We start from the raw sequence: 17,433 nt of genomic DNA on the forward strand, positions 1-17,433 counted from the left end.
TTCTGTGTGATTTTGGTTTAACCGCCTGGAGTTTTAGTTATGTCGACCACAAGTATGATCAAGGTCTCTGCTGGGTGTCCTACCTCTGATGGGACGGACTACCCCTACTGGAAGAATAAGATGCGAATGCATCTTGAAGCAATTGATAACGATCTCTGGTATGTTGTGGAAAATGGTGTTCCCTCAGTCACACCTTCTCTGAATGCTGCCGATGTGAAGAGATTCAAGCAACTCGACTCTCAAGCGAAGAATATCATATGTGGCCATCTGAGCAAAGGACAGTATGGCAGAGTGAGTGCTTTGGAAACAACGAAACTTATCTGGGATAGGTTGTCCAAAGTGAATGAAGGAGTATCAACTCAGCGTGACTCTCGAGTTGATGTTCTTCGCAATCTCTTCAACCGCTTCAAAAGAGTCGACAATGAAAATGTTCAACAAAACTTCGGTCGCCTCACTGACATCTTAAATGAGCTTCAAGCACTTGGTGCCGCTGACATCACTGACCATGAGGTGGTGAAGAAATTGCTGAGATCGCTTGATTCCTCATTTGACACTCTGGCATTGATGATACAAGAATGTGCTGATTACAAGTCACTTGATCCCGCTGATATTCTCGAGAGGCTAAATACTCATGAGTTCCAACTTGCTGAAAAGAGATATCTCTATGGTTCAAGCTATGGCAGAACCCGTGCACTGAAGGCCAAGGAAGTATCTGAGTCCGAAGATGAAGACTCTGGTAGCAGCCTTGGTGATCCTGAAGAACCGAGTCATGATCTGGCTCTGCTCGTGAAGAAGTTCCAAAAGTTCTCAAGACGTGGTCGCCTTGGAAGATCCTCAAGGAGCAATGATTCCTCATCCAGTGACTACAAGAAGAGGCTCTGTCACAAATGCAAGAAACCTGGACATTTCATTCAAGATTGTCCTCAGTGGGAAAAGGAATCAAAGAAGAAGAAATACAAGGATTACAGTTCTGATGATACGAAGAAAAATAAGAAATCCACAAAATCCTCACCATCAAAATCCTCCAAGCCTTCATATCACAAGAAGATCATCTCCAAGAAGGCCAGGGCATTCATTGGCAAGGAAATGGACTCTGAGGCTGAATCTGAAGAAAATGAGGAAGAGGAGTCATCTGAGGAGTCCGAATCCGGAGTGGCGAGCCTTGCTCTCGCTACTGCATTCGTCAGCAAGTCTATCTTCAACACTGAAGAAAATGACCTCACCAACAAGGCTGATGAAGGCGATGATGACTACACTCCCACCTATTGCTTCATGGCAAATGGTGCCAAGGTACTCAAATATACCTCCTCTGAATCAAGTGAGAATGAATCTGATGAAAATCTTAAGCCCAGCTATTCTAAACTTGCTAACATTGCTATAAAACAACAAAGGGCTTTAGAAAAGGTTCAAAACATGCTAAATAAAAGTGATGATATGTTGGATGAAGAAATGGATCGCACTGAAACTTTGACTGAAAGTCTTCAGAGACTTTAGTCCAAGCTTGACAAACTTAAAAGTCATCATAACACTCTCTTATCGGATCATGAGAAGCTTTCTTATGAATTTCTTCAAAGAAAGCAAGACCTTGAGAAGCTAAGATTGAGTTATGAAGATCTTCAGAAGGAGCGCGATTCATTACTTGCTCAACAAATCAGCGCTTCTCAGGAAGAATTTGTTCCACCATGCTTGAAGTGCATTGAACGTGAATCTGCTAATTCTTCACCTGAATGTTCAAATGCTGCTAATGTTTCAAATTCTTCATATGCCTCTGCTATCACTAATTCCTCATCTGAGGACATTGCTAGTATCACTGACAATGCAGGGCTGAAGGAATTGTACACGACAGGCATGTACAAAAGCCTCAAAGGGCATCAGGCTCTTTGTGATGTGCTTAAAAAGCAGATCCTCAACAGGAACCCTAGGAAAGAGGGTATCGCCTTTGAGAGGAAACTCAATGCTGATGGTACATATTGGAAGCCTGAGCAGTACCCCAAAACTACACGGGTTGCTGCAAAGGGACCTCTAGTTGATCCATCTAACTTATCTGGATTTGCATGTGAATCTCCTCATTTTGATGATGAGTCAATTGACTCGAACTGTAAGCTATTCAAAAATCAGAATGGTGAAGTATTTGCTAGATATGTTGGCACTAACTGCAGGAACGGCTCCCCTATGCAGAAAATCTGGGTTCCCAAAAGATGTCTTGAAAATCTTCAGGTGAATGTCATCATGACACCACCTGTGAAGAATAGGAACCCGAGATCAAATTCCTCATATGGACCAAATTCCTCATATGGATCAAAGTTCTCATATGAACATCATCGTGCTAACCCGTCTGTTTCGCAGGGAAGATTTAAGGATTATGGATATATGCATTATTCTTCAAATCATTATGTCCATAAGTCCTCGAAGAATTTCTCTGCATACTCTTATGCTTACTCTAACCCCTCTTATGTGAAACGAAATGGACTGACTTCTATGCCATCCTTCTCGTATGGAGCTCGCAGAATGATGAACTCTTTGCCACCCCTTTAGATGTGGGTGGTGAAGAAAAAGAACTAATCTCTTCTGCAGGGTCAGGTCTCCAAATGCACATAATCATCTGAAGAATTTGCTGGAGACCTGAGCATGCCTGAAAGGACGCATGCTAACCATGAAGAAATGAACTTTCATTTCTCACGTCCTCATATTGCGTTATTAGTTCTATTACTTGATGAAATTGATCTGATGAATTGATGTCATATTCTTCACTGATGAAGTATATGAGTTTGTAAGTTGCACTAATTCATCTGCAGGATGATCAACCCAAAGCCACTGAGTGGGTCGTCGATAGTGGATGCACAAACCACATGACTGGTGACAAGAATCTATTGATGGATGCTCCATTATCTCCGTCGCATCTGAAGCATATCATCTTTGCTGACAAAGGCAAAAGTCAGGTATTGGGTCTAGGTAAGGTTGCGATTACAAAGGATCGACACATGGACAAAGTCATGCTTGTTGAGTCTTTAAGATACAACCTTATGTCTGTCTCAATGCTTTGTGATCTTGATATGGTTGTTGTATTTGGCAAGTACCGTTGTGTTGTGGTTATGGAAGCTGACAATTCCAAAGTCTTCGAAGGCTTTAGGAGAGGAGACCTGTATATTATTGATTTCTCTACAGGACCACAACCAGCCGTGTGCTTACTTGCAAAAGCTTCAGAAGGCTGGCTCTGGCATTGACGACTTGGTCATGCAGGCATGAGGAATTTGCACACGCTTGCAAAGAAGAATCATGTCATTGGCATCGAGAATGTCAAATTCCTCAAGGATCACCTATGCGGAGCCTGTGAAGCTGGGAAGATGACCAAGGCCAAGCATCCAGCGAAGACTATCATGACCACCACTCGCCCATTTGAATTGCTTCACACGGATCTCTTTGGTCCTAATCATTATTCTCCTATTTCAAATGAAGCATCTCAATATGGCTTTGTTATTCTTGATGATTATTCTCGCTACACATGGGTACACCTTGTTACTTACAAACATGAAGTGCAGGAAGTCTTCAAACGATTTTCCTCGAGGGCTTCAACCAACTTTGGTGTGAAGATCAAGCACATCAGAAGTGACAATGTCACTGAGTTCAAGAATTCTGGTCTCGATGATTATCTTGATGAACTTGGTATTACTCATGAGTTATCTGCTCCTTACACTCCTCAGCAGAATGGCATCGTGGAGCGCAAGAACAGGACTCTTGCTGAGATGGCTCGCACTATGCTTGATGAATACAAAACGCCTCGTCGTTTCTGGACTGAGGCAATTGATACTGCGTGCCACATCATCAACAGAGTATATCTTCACAAATTCTTCAAAAAGACTACCTATGAACTCCTCACTAATAAGAAACCCAATGTAAGTTATTTCAAAGTCTTCGGTGCTAAATGTTGGATTAGAGATCCTCATCACAACTCAAAATTTGCACCGAAAGCACATGAAGGTTTTATGCTTGGTTACGGAAAGGACTCGCACACCTACAGAGTCTTCAACGACGTTCTTCACAAAGTTGTTGAAACTGTAGATGTGCGGTTCGATGAAACTAACGGCTCGCAAAGAGAGCACCTACCTACTGTGATAGATGAACCAGCACCTGAGGAAACTATCAAGTTCAAGGCTACTGAGGATGTCATTCCTACTGAAGAATCTGCTGAAGGATTCATTCCAGAACATGAAGAATGTCGAGCTAATGCACCTGAAGAAAATGCTGAAGAAAATGGTGTTGAAGAAAACGCTGATCAAATTCTTCAACGACAACCAGCTCATCCTCTCATTGCAAAAGAAGTGCAAGTTGAACAATATCATCGGCACAAAGTGGATCTACCGCAACAAGCAAGATGAGAATGGCCTTGTGGTGAGGAATAAGGCACGGCTTGTAGCTCAAGGCTACACACAGGTTGAAGGAATTGATTTCGATGAAACTTTTGCACCTATTGCTAGACTTGAGGCTATTCGCATATTACTTGCTTATGCTAACCATCATGATATCACTTTGTATCAATGGATGTGAAAAGTGCATTCCTCAATGGTAAGCTTGAGAAAGAAGTATATGTTGCTCAACCCCCAGGTTTTGAAGATCCAAAGAATCCTGACAAAGTCTTCAGACTCAACAAGGCCCTCTATGGCCTCAAGCAGGCCCCACAGGCTTGGTATGATACCTTGAAGGAACTCTTCATGAAGAAAGGCTTCAAACCCGGTTCACTCGACCCTACTCTTTTCACTAAATCTTATGATGGTGAATTGTTTGTGTGCCAAGTATATGTTGATGATATTATCTTTGGCTGTACTGACCAATGTTATAGTGATGAATTTGCCTATATGATGAGTGAATAATATCAAATGTCTAGGATGAGAGAGTTGGAATTCTTCTTAGGTCTTCAAATTCGTCAACAACACAACGGCATATTCATCTCTCAGGAGAAATACCTCAAGGATGTACTGAGGAAATTCGGCATGCAAGATTGCAAAGGCGTCAAAATTCCTATGCCCACAAATGGCCATCTATGCACTGATGAAAATGGTATTGACTTCGATCATAAGGTATACCACTCCATGATAGGTTCCTTATTGTACTTATGTGCATCTAGGCCAGATATAATGCTTAGTGTTTGCATGTGTGCCCAATTTCAAGCTGCACCGAAGGGATCACACCATAAGGTTGTGAAGCATATTCTTCGATATCTAGCTCACACACCAACACTTGGATTATAGTACCCCAAGGGCTCGGCTTTTGATCTTGTTGGATATTCTGACTCTGACTATGCTGGTGATCGTGTGGATCGCAAGTCAACATCTGGTACATGTCATTTCTCGAACGATCTTTGGTCTGTTGGTCCTCGAAGAAACAGAACTGCGTATCACTATCTACTGCTGAAGCTAAGTACATTGCCGCTGGTTCTTGCTGTGCCCAATTGCTATGGATGAAGCAAACTCTCAAGGACTATGACGTCAACATGAAGAATGTGCCTCTCTTCTATAATAATGAGAGTGCCATCAAGATTGCTCACAACCCAGTTCAGCACTCGAAGACAAAGCACATTCAGATTCGTCATTATTTTCTTCGTGATCATGTGTTTAAGGGCGACATTTCTATTGAGCATGTGAAGACTGAAAAACAGCTAGCCGATATCTTCACAAAGCCCTTGGATGAGAAGAGATTTAACAAATGCGGTGTGAGCTAAATATCCTAGAATCTTCGAATGTTCTGTGAAAAGGACACTCATCCTAACACTTATGCAAAATTGATGACTTAGATGTGCAACACATGAAGAAACGTTTTTCTTCAATCAATGAAGAATAACACTCTTAGTGTGAAGAAATTAACGAAAAATTTGATTCTCAGAACCCTATGATAATTGTACGCGGTGTCTGAAATCATCATTCTTATACGGTGGGTCACGCCGCCACCAAAAGTTTCCGTAGTTTTTCTTCATTGGCTATATATATATATGAGTTTATGTCCTCTACAGCATTCACTTATTGCTATTTCTTCAAGTTGGTTTTCTGCTAAGTGAATGTGATCGGACCCTTCCCCTCTATGCTATACTCAACCCAATCTGTTCACAAATTCTTCATGTGCGTTCTATTTGAAACTCGTTCAAAATCTTCACTGTGTCCTTGTCAGCTGAAGAAATTGCAAACGGAACTTTAAAACCTATCTTATCGAAACTTTCGGTCTTGCCGCTCAAACCGTTCCGCATCCACGATACACTTATCCACTCACCCACGATCTAACATGATCTCCACCTCTCACTACGTGGGTGACACATGTCATGCAAATGAGAAGGGTCAGGGGCACGTTCGTCCAATTTCTTCGGGCGAGCAGTTTTCACCGTGGCTATAAATACCCCTCCTTCACTTCTTTTACTCCGCTCGACCTCTCTCTCCAGCTCGAGCTTCTCAAACCCTAGCGCTGTCGCTATTTCATCGCCGCCGGTGAGGAAGAGCTTCACTGCCTCGACCTCGTCGCCGACGTACTCGCGCCGACCGCAGACATCTTCACTCCGCCGCCGCCGTAGCCGTCTTCCTCCGTCAAGTTAGGGCGTGGAAGATCTGCACAGACGAACTTCACATCTCCTCACTCCAGTTCGTCGTGTTCTTCGTCTAGGGTAATTAAAATTTACTTTTACTGCCCTTGTTGATTTGAATGATCATCTACAAAATCTTCAAAAGTGTTTTTCTTCATATCTTCACACACTGAACACCTCACAAAGTCATCTGTTCTTGATTCGTTTCTCTAAGCATCATTTTTTTTCAAGATTTCTCAATTGTGTGGATCATCGATCTATACAACTCTTGAACCTAAGACAAAGAACGCTTAGTGAAAATCTTCAAGACTCATCCGGTCAAATTCCTCAAACTTGTTCTTTTTGAAAAACCTTCTGAGAATGCATATGACCTCTCCAAATTCCTCGCAACTATACTTTGTTCATAGGTACACATGTCGGCTGCTGAATCACTAGGTTCTCATCAACTTAACTCATTTGCAGCGTTCCTCGAAGAAAAGTTGCATACTTCTTCAGAGAATTCGATTGTTCAAATTCCTCAACTGAAGAAAATGGCTGATGGTAAAAGGCCACAGAAGGGAGGAAAGAGGCCTGAGGTAAATACAGCGTTTGAGATCCCTGATGACATATATGCTGGGTACTGCACACCTACTGAGGAAACCAAGAATGAGCGCAAAGTGCACATTCAGAAGATAGAGAGGAGATGGGCAAGAGAATGGAGGGAGTACATATATGTCACTCCTAAGTATATGAAGAAATTCGCACTCAATCCTCCATGCCCAAGAGCACCACTGGCACCTGGCCAAATTGCTGATCCCACCAGCCTCAAGCGAGGTGAGGACTATCCTGATGAATGGGCCAAGCGCCAAGGCAAGTTGGCTAAGCAAGCCAAAGAAGCAGTGAGGAAATTCAATGAAGACTCTGCCGCTGCTGCTGCCTCTGCTGAGGCCTTTGCTGTCAAGCCAAAGAAGGCTATGTCAAAGAAGCCTGCGCGTAAGCCAAGTGCTTCATCAGCAATGCCCTCACGGCCAGAATCATCAAAGCCCTCACAGCCAATTCCTCATGCTGCTCATGTTCCTCCAAAGTCCTCAGCTCCTCCGTCAAAGCCTTCAGCTGTTTCGACCAAATCCTCAGCACCTGTGCATCTCGCTTCATGCCAAAGGACTGTCGGCATCTCCATTGCCTCAGGTGTCTCAGCTAGTTCCTCAGCTGCACCAAGTTCCTCAGCTGGCCCGTCACTACTGAAGACAAAAGCCACTGCCGGACAAGGTCCACTCCCAAGTCCTCAAAAGAAGCAGGTCGCTTTTCAAGTGCCGTCTGATGAAGACGAAGCTGATGATGATGAACTTGCAGAAATCATCAGAGACAAGCAAGTCAGGGCCGTTAGAGCCAAAGGATCAGAGGTGCCACTGCTTTTGGATCCCAAACTGATCCTCGACTACATTGATGATTGGCACAAGGACCCCAACACTCCCTTGCCTGACTTCAAGCTGACTCCTGGACAGAGTCACATGCTGACCCACTTCATTCAAGAAGAAAAATGGAAATTTGAGAAGGCCAGGCAGATCAAGAAAGCGCAGTACAAGAAAGAGCGCTATCTGAAGAAAAACGTTATCTCTATGACAACTGAAGAACTTGTCACTACTCAGACTGAGATTAAGAAACTCAGTGATGACTTTGACGCATATCGCGCTGATTGGCTTGGAGCCAAGGTTCGTTTTGTGAAACTTGCGGATAACTTCACTTCAAATGTTGCAGCCCCAACGCAACAGGAAATTCCTCCGGCTGAAGCATCTGCTCAGCCTACTGAAGAAAATGCCAGCACCGCTGATGACAATCAGGCTGCTGAAGATAATGTGAGTTCCAGAGCTGATGACTGCATTCCAGCCGCTGAAGAAATTGCCAGGGCACCCACTAGTGGCGTGCCTGAAGAAACTGAAGAACTCAGGGCAACTGCATCAGTTGTGTCTGAAGAAAATCAACCAGATTCCTCAGCTGCTCCTGCACCAACTTCAACTCCAACCCTTCTATCTGCATCAGATGTGAAGAAGACCAAAGCTGCAGAGCGTGCTGCAGTGAACAAAAGGAAAACATCAGCTGCTTCAGTTCCGAAGAAAATGAAGCCTATGACAAGCTCATTTGCAAAACCGATTGATGTTGTTCCCATCTCAACCAGGCCATCAAAGGACCTTGTTCCTTTTGATGAAGAATATGTGATCCCCAGCGGATCTGATGAAGAAACTCCTTTTGCTGCTTCGTCTGAACCATTGGATGAAGAAATTGAAGTGGATACGATCCCTTCAACACCTATCATCTCCTCGCCTATGCCTCAGTTCACAGCTGAAGAGGCTGGCGTTGAAGAAATGGAAAATGAAGATGTGGACATTGGCTGCCCCACACCCGTAATTAGTGATGAATTCTGGGAAAGTCAGCATCCAAACTCTCCAATGTTCACCCCTCTACAGCAAATTCCTCAGTCCCCCACACAAACTGTTCACCTGGGCTCTGAAGAAACTTATCCCACTGCATCTGTCCATGAGGAAATTCCAGCCACTAGCACTGATGAAACTGCTACTGCTGAACAACCAACTACGCAGACTGCCACTGAGGAGGAACCAGAAATTCCTCAGCCTGAAGAACCTGCGATTAAGATTCCTGAGGTCATGATGCAACTCACTGACACTCCTCTGCCGAAGCCAAAGAATCCATTCTCACGCAAGCAAAAGTTCAAGGCTGATGATTTCTTCGGCGAGCACGTATTCTTCGAAGATTACAACCCATATGACTCTGCTCGCATTAGGAAGAGGCGTTTCTGGACTGCCAGTCAAGCCAATTTCTATTCCTCAGTGCTGTTCAACAAGGAGAAGATTTTCTACCATGAGCATATTCCTCACGTGGATATGGAATCTCTGACGTGCTTCGCACCAGTCCTCAGTGTTCTTCACGATGCTGGACTGCTCAACTTTTGCTCTGACATCTGCGATTGGAATGAAAAACTGATTCTTCAATTCTATGCAACACTGCACATCACCGGAGATGCTGAAGATTTGAATTCATGGATGTTGTACTGGATGTCTGAAAACGCTCACTACACTGCACCAGCCTCTGAATTGCTTCATGCTCTATCACCCAGTCCTCCCCTTGAAGAAGCTCGCTGCATCTACAGTGAACCTGAGCTCACACATCATTACATGCAGGTGCTGATGAAACCTTTGAAGCCAGGTCACACATCAAGAACCAAATTTCTTGTGAAGGAATTGCTGTACGTGCCCAGAACTGTCTATCATATTATTATGAGGACAATCAGTCCTATCAAAGGCCACGACTCATCTGATGAGGAAATTGTTGGCATCATGAAGAATCTGGTATTCAAATCGTTCATGGCATTCCTGTTAATTATCATGATTTCTTCATGAGGACTATGGCCAATGTTGCACTGTCTCCGTTTGAGATGAAGCCTTATGCACCTTGGATTATGAGATTCCTCAGGACAAGGTCTTCACTCAACTACAAAGCTGATTTCCAGAATCACCTCAGCTACTTGCCCCCAATTGAAATCCTCAAGCAGACATATTCCTCAGTTGATGGAAAGGGAAGGCACCAGCTGTAATAGATGAAGGCATTCATCCATTGGATGGTCAGTTTCGCAAAGCTGCATCTTATTCCACCAATGATGACTCTGCCACACATGACTCTGCCAATGCACCTAAGTCCACTCCTCAAGCCACTGCTCCGCGCGTGATGACTGACCGTGAACTTCTGCTTAGTATTGACCAGAAGGTGGATCGAAATCACAAGTGGGTTAAGCGTCAGTTTGGTTCACTTCTTCACAACATGACTGCCACACACAATGTAGTGAAGAAAAACCACTACTACCTCCATCAAGTCTTCGGTCGCACCTGGGCAATCCTGTCACATCTATATGATGAAGAAGATCTGAAGAACATGGGTCTCAAAGAAGATTTTGACTGGTTTGCACCTCCATCGAAGAAATTCAAGAAGGTCCAAGTTCCTTCTCTGGTGGCCAGCTTATTTTCTTCATCGCGCGACACTGATGAACATGAAGATTTGGACGACATTGCGGCAGGCCCTACATCAACAAACGACCCTAACAACGCTGTCGCTCCTTCATCAACATGATTATCTTCAGTGGCGTTAGTCCTCATTTTTGATCCTTTTGGTCATTCGATGACAAAGGGGGAGAAATATGAGTTAGTCTTCAAGCGGGTCTACTATATGGGCATTTTTTGCTAAGTTACAACTCTCGTTCTTCTGAAACTTTATTGGATTGAGTTGTAATCTTAAACCCGATGGTGCTCTGATACTTTTGATGCACTATGCTCTGATACTCTTGATGCACTATTCTGCATGCTTATTCCTCGTTAAATATTATTGCACGCATGCTGAATTTATCAGGCACCATATTTCATCATGCATTTCAAATTCTTCATATTATATGTTAAATGCGTGTATGAATTACAAGATATAGGGGGAGATCTCCATAATTCAACTCTTCAAGTGTGCATTGCTTCAAAAGCAAATTCCTCACTATGCACATCTTCACGGGGAGTTCTTCTATATCTTGCAATCAAATTCCTCAATATCAGTAGTTACACTTCATATGTTTATCCCCGTTGAAAACTTAACCTATATTGTCATCAATCACCAAAAAGGGGGAGATTGTAAGTGCATCTAGTGCCCCTTAGTGATTTTGGTGTATTGAAGACTTATAGGTTAAGGGACTAATGCGTGTGTGAGTGTACACAGGTCTATAAGTCTATGAGGAGTTTGATATTTACAGGAAAAGTCGACCCCTAAAAATGAGTATTTTCGACTGAAGACTTTGGTATTCTGAAGACTCTCTGAAGACTTTGAAAGTGAAGAAATTGGTGTGACCTTGAAGACTTGGTATTCTTTCGAGGAACATGAAGCGAGAAGACTTTTGTTTTCGTAGTTTCATTTTCTCTTTCTTGAGTCAGAGGAAACACCGTACTGTTAAAGGGGGTCGAGGAAATACTAAGGAAAAATTTCCATGTGATGCTCAACTCAAAATCCTACACCTACCAATCCCTTCGAGTGAAGCCATTGGAAATCTCTTACAGATCAGTCAATTTTTTCAGTGACAGAGACGAAGTTCTTCTGGTCTCTGAGGAATTTGTCCTGACTGAGGAGTTAGGATTTCGCCAGTGCGGATTGCCTACACAGTGAGGAACATGATAGCCCTGAGGATTTTTCTACTCAAAATTCCGACCGTTGCTGCGCTATGCACCAGCTGTCCCAAAATATCTATCCACCTAACGGTCATTTCATTGAAGGGCATTTATCTCTTATCATGCCGGGCTGCTCCCTAGGCTATAAATAGACGCCCCCTACAACCACTGGCTGGTTGGCTGCTCCGAGAGAAACTGACACTTGTCATTTGAGAGCAACCCATCCTCCGAGGACTTTGAGCGAAAATCATCAAGTGAGGAAAAACCAAAAACCCAAAACCCAAACACCTACAAACCCCAAGTGATTGAGCATCACTAAAGAGATTGATCCTGAGTGGATCCGACGCTTGTTACCTTTGAAGACTGTGCTTCTTCCAGATGATTAGGCGTCATGGTCTAGAGCATCCAAGAGGAATTGTGGATCACCGAGTGACCAAGTTTGTGAAGGTTTGGAAGTCGCCTGAAGACTTACCACGAGTGATTGGACGAGGTCTGTGTGACCTTAGTTCAAGGAGAATACAGTGAGGACTGGGTGTCTTGGACTAAGTGTCCTTGACTGGGTGTCCGGGACTATGTGTCCTCAAGTTTAAATACTCAGCCGCTCCAACCAGACGTATAACTGAGACAGCAGTTGGAACTGGTCTACCAAATCATTGTCTTCACCGAGCTTACTGGTTCTATTTGCCCAACTCTTTCATTTCCTCATAACTGTGCTGTGTGTTTGTTCATATCTTTGTTTGAAGATTTTGACTGAAGACTTTCTTAATTTCCTTAGTACAATTTCTTCAGTCTGTTTGTCTTCGTCCTGTGTTATCCTGTGATTACGCTTCCTGTACTCTGTGCCTGTCTTCATTTCATCATGATGACTATGCTTGTATTCTGTTATGTTTACTTTTGAGTACTTATTCCGCTGCTAGTAGTTCTTCGCTAAGGAATTTCCTCGCCGACAAATTCCTCGGTGAAAAATTTCGTAAAAATTGCCTATTCACCCCCCCTCTATTCGATATAACGCACTTTCAATGACGTCAACGCTCTTGTGTCGTATCCCTCTTGGGCACGTCAATCTTGGAGGTATGCATAGGCTCGAGGGACCAGTGGACGGCATCTGTGGTGGAGCGGCGTTTGACACATCGACGACGTGGAGTCTCGGTGGCGTGGCGTGGCGCGGCAGGGCCTGGGCGACGGATGTGTGATGATGGACGCGTGTAGGGAGGAGGTTTTGTCTGGCGCCATGTTGGCGTCAACAGCAGGCCTGTCAAGGTCGATGCGTCAGTATCACCTCTGAAGATGGATCGATGGAAGACGGCGGCGACGACCTATGAGTGCGTCGGACCGGTTTGTGCCCGACCTGGTATGTGGCTTGGTTGGGGCCTCCAGCTTTAGATGTTAGGCTTAGGTGAGATGTCTAGGTATCCGGCTCACTACTTTCTGCACCTCTTCATCAATGAATAGGAGTAGCGACGAATGTTGCCAAGATGATGGCTTCAGACATATTGATGTATTACTTTGTAAGTTCTCTGTGAATAGTTAATAAAGTGGTTGCATGCATCTCCCAGGTGTAGGCTGGGAGTCATCCTCCTTTTCTAAAGAAAGGCATACTTAGATGTTTTGTGGTTATTTTCTTAGGCATAGTACAAGTCGTGCCATCGATACTGGCTGCACAAATCCATCAAGCTATATTAGCTGCAAACTCACTGTGTTTCTAAGTGAATTGGTTGAAATGCCTAATTTCATGGTCTTCTAAAACTTTTTGCTATATAGAAAAATGCTGCAGGTGCACATGATGAGCAGTCTTGGTGAGATTAGTGGCTGAAGTTGGCTGGCAAATATCTGAAGGTATGTGCTCCTTTTGCCATATTTTACATATTTGTGTAATTGACCAGATTTAGTTAGACTGAACTGGTAGCGTAGCTGCATAAGAGATACTCCCTTACTCCCTCTGTGTCGAAATGTAAGATGTTTTATAGTGTTAAAAATGTCTTACATTTTAAGATGAAGGGAGTATAAAAGAAAAGATGCCAGGGTATAAGTTGTATTATTTGAGGACCCAGTGGCCCTGTGAAGATGAAGTAATTGTTGTGTTTGCTCTTCAGGAATCTCAATAGACTTTTTTTGCGAGAAGGAATCCAATAGACTTCCTGTGTAGTGAAAATGACCAATATGCGCATGAAAAAAGATGGATCACCCTGAGGTCAGCTTGCCAATGTTGTAATGTTGTTCGTCCTTAACCATCTGACATTGCAATGATAATAATAGGTTGCTCTTTTTCCATCAGAAAAAATGATATGGTTGTTGTATTATCTATAATTTGCCACTTCACTACAGTGGTCCATAGAGCCGAACAAGATTTAAGTGTTTTTTTATGATGAAGATTTAATTGTTCTGAAGATTGATCCCTTGTGATATTGATTTCTTTTATTTGTCTACCATGTTTGCAATGTAAATCTTATGGAAGGTGACACTGTTTGATCAAGAGATGAACACCATTCAATTGGCAACTTTGGATTGTTCCCATTATTGGAGTTTGATCTTTGAAATTAGTTTTTTTTGCATTTTGACACAGAGCTATGTTGTTTCACCACATGCAACAATTTAAATTTTGGTGTTTGAAATATGTTTGACTAGATATATACGGAGTATTAGTTAGTACGTGCATTGCACGTGCGCGTTTACTAGTTTAAAACTAAAATATACCTAGATACATCCATACCTGCGACAAGTAATTCAAAACGAAGGAAGTATATATTAAACTAATTAAGCATCGTGGGAAGGGCGGCCAACCAGCTATGCCACATGGCGCAAACTGGTTGACCGCAGTGGAAAAGCTTTTGAAAAAAAAAGATGAAGGTGACGATTTTTTTTGAAATGTTTTTTCTTTTTAGTTGGAGGTGAGGACCTCATGTATTTTTTAAATAAAGGGCTATGCAAAGTGGTGCTCGCTGGTAGGCTGCGGTAGTATTTTTTTCATTTTTTCTTTTTAGATGGAGGTGGGGATTTTTTTCTAAGATGTTTTTTAGATGGTAACGAGGACCCCATGTATTTTTTAAATGAAAATATACGCACAACTTTCTCTTAAGCGGCGTCATAGGGCGGCGCCCTAACCACTAGTACCAATGCAAAGATTCGACACCACCTGGCGACACGGATGCAAGAATCCCCATGGCCATGGGTTGCTGGCTCCTGGTGCCGGGGACCTATCGACCCGATATCAAGAGCATCTACAACTGGACGCCTCAAACCTCTCTCATACGTTGGGTGGACGGCCCGGTCATTGACTAGTAAAAAAACAAGATCTAGATGAATGTCTCAAACCGGCCTCAAACACCCTGGCTGACCGGTAGCCCTCATATCCAAACCAAATATGGGGTACATATTGGGAGGCCTGGGCGCGTCCATCACGCCAGACCTAGTTCACGCTGGCACATCCGATCCCACATATATTCGTCCTCATCCCCTCCTCGGACCAAACTCTAGCCACTTCACTTCACTCCACTCCCCTCCACTCAGCCAGCCAAGCTCCCGTCCAACGATCTATGACCTTTTTCGGCATGATGGGCAGCATATCCGAGTCCTACACCTTCAAATCCGTCGACCCTGAGCTCATCTCGCGCGACCCCGAGGAGGAGATGGTTGTCCAGCTTACGCTTCGCCTGTCCCGGGAGGAGGCTGCTTGACGGCAATGCTTGAACTCCTTCCGTCAGAAATCCATTGTGTCCGCCCAAATGTCGCATAGCCGCCGCGCCAGCAATTTACCCAGTGATTAGTAAAATGCTTGTGCGTTGATACATGCTACAATCCATATAAATGGATCAAACAATGATCTTCTCCAAGGTCGAAGTTCATTTCTCCCTCGTACGTCCGGATGTGTTTGGACATCAACCGGGCAGCGAGCCGCTCCTCAAAATCTAACCGTCTGGACAGTCCGGGCTCCCTCAAATCTAGCCCATATATGTGGCAAAAATGTAATTGTTCGGACTATCCGTCATATTATCTCCAACATCCGGTCCCAACATAAAAACCCTATCCTATGATGCACCCTTCCCTTTATCCTGTCAGACCCTCTCATTCCTGCTCGATTTCTCACTATAGTGGGACATTTCTTGCTGGATCTCTCTTCTTTAAAACTAGATGAAGTCACCTCACATTCGCCATGGCACCCTCCCTCCTTCACACCTTAATTCCCCACAGACCCCCAAGGAGGAGTCCCCTCCAACCACCCCACTCAATACGCCATGTTCCCCTCCCCCATGTTCACGTCGATCCGCCACCACCATCAAAGGGGACAAGGCGTGCTCCGGCGGTGAGGCCCCTTGACCCAATAAGGCAAATCCTATGCTCCCGAGCCATTGCCATGTTGTAACATATAGTTGAATGTCTTGCATTACCACGAAACATAAATTAAACCCATTAAGCTATGCATGAAGGGCGGCCAACCAGCTATGCCACGTGGCGCAAGCTGGTTGCCCGCGGTGAGAAATCTTTTGGAATATTTTTAGATGAAGGTGTGGATTATTTTGTAAATGTATTTTCTTCTTTTTAGATGGAGGTGAGGACCTCTAGTATTTTATAAATTGAAGGGTTTTACAAAGTGGCACTTGCTGGTAGGCTACAGTGGGTTTTTTTTACTTTTTTATAGGTGAAGGTGAGGATTTTTTTTTTCTGAGATATTTTTTAGACGGAGGCGAGAACTCTATGTATTTTTTTAAATGAAAACGTGCGTACAATTTCCTCTCAAGCGGCGCCACAGGGTGGCGCCCCAACCATAGTATGATGTATATTGTGGGGCATGAGTGTCCTTTATTAACTCTTGAAAGTTGAAATAACAAACCAATGCATTTACCCTTCTATCCTAACCAAAAAGTTGTACAACTTGATGAAAAAAAGTGAAGGGCTCCCTCATGCAATTTACTGCAAAGCCATCTCTAATGAAAAGCAATTCGCCACATTTTCTAAATTAGGGAAATTATTCCGCTGAGACCTCTCATTTCTCGCTCTTATCACAAGACCCACTAACTCGTGTTCTAAATGAGCCAGTGGTCGACGTTGCCATGCCAGGCCAGCAGAATTTTTTTAATTTCACATGGCATGATTTTTTAGATCGAATCATCATTTTAGTTAACACCTTTTGTACTTCAACAAATACTAAATGCAAAACAAGCAAACTTAGGAGGCCGATTCGAATAATTACCACTAGACAAGTAATCTTGAACTCCTTTGGTACTCTCTAAATAACTAAGAAAATCAGAGGATAATATACTAAGAATAACTTTATATTGCGGCAAAAAGAAGCAAATATTTATAATTGACCAATAAATTGTTACATCGCCAGATCATCGTATATTTAGAGACATCACAACTCCAGGTCATATGAAATTGAGACGACCCACTATGTGATGTTGGCATTGTTTAACCAGAAGATACCTCCCCGATCATTAGTGTTGACAACTCAATCAAGGGCAATCCGCATGCTTGTGCTCGACATCTTCTGATAGAAAATCAGGAAAATGCACTTGCAGTCCTTCATGTAACAAATAGCGATAATACAATCCAACAAAATCATAGAATGATTTATTTCAATGGAGTTGAACATTTGTATTCTTATATATATGTGTGTGTCCTGCAAAAAGAATTGTTTCAAGACCAACAACAGTATCTTGTGTCCACAAGCCTAAACATATATGT

The sequence above is a fragment of the Triticum dicoccoides genome, chromosome 1A, assembly GCF_002162155.2.
Source record: "Triticum dicoccoides isolate Atlit2015 ecotype Zavitan chromosome 1A, WEW_v2.0, whole genome shotgun sequence".
Lineage (NCBI taxonomy): Eukaryota > Viridiplantae > Streptophyta > Magnoliopsida > Poales > Poaceae > Triticum > Triticum dicoccoides.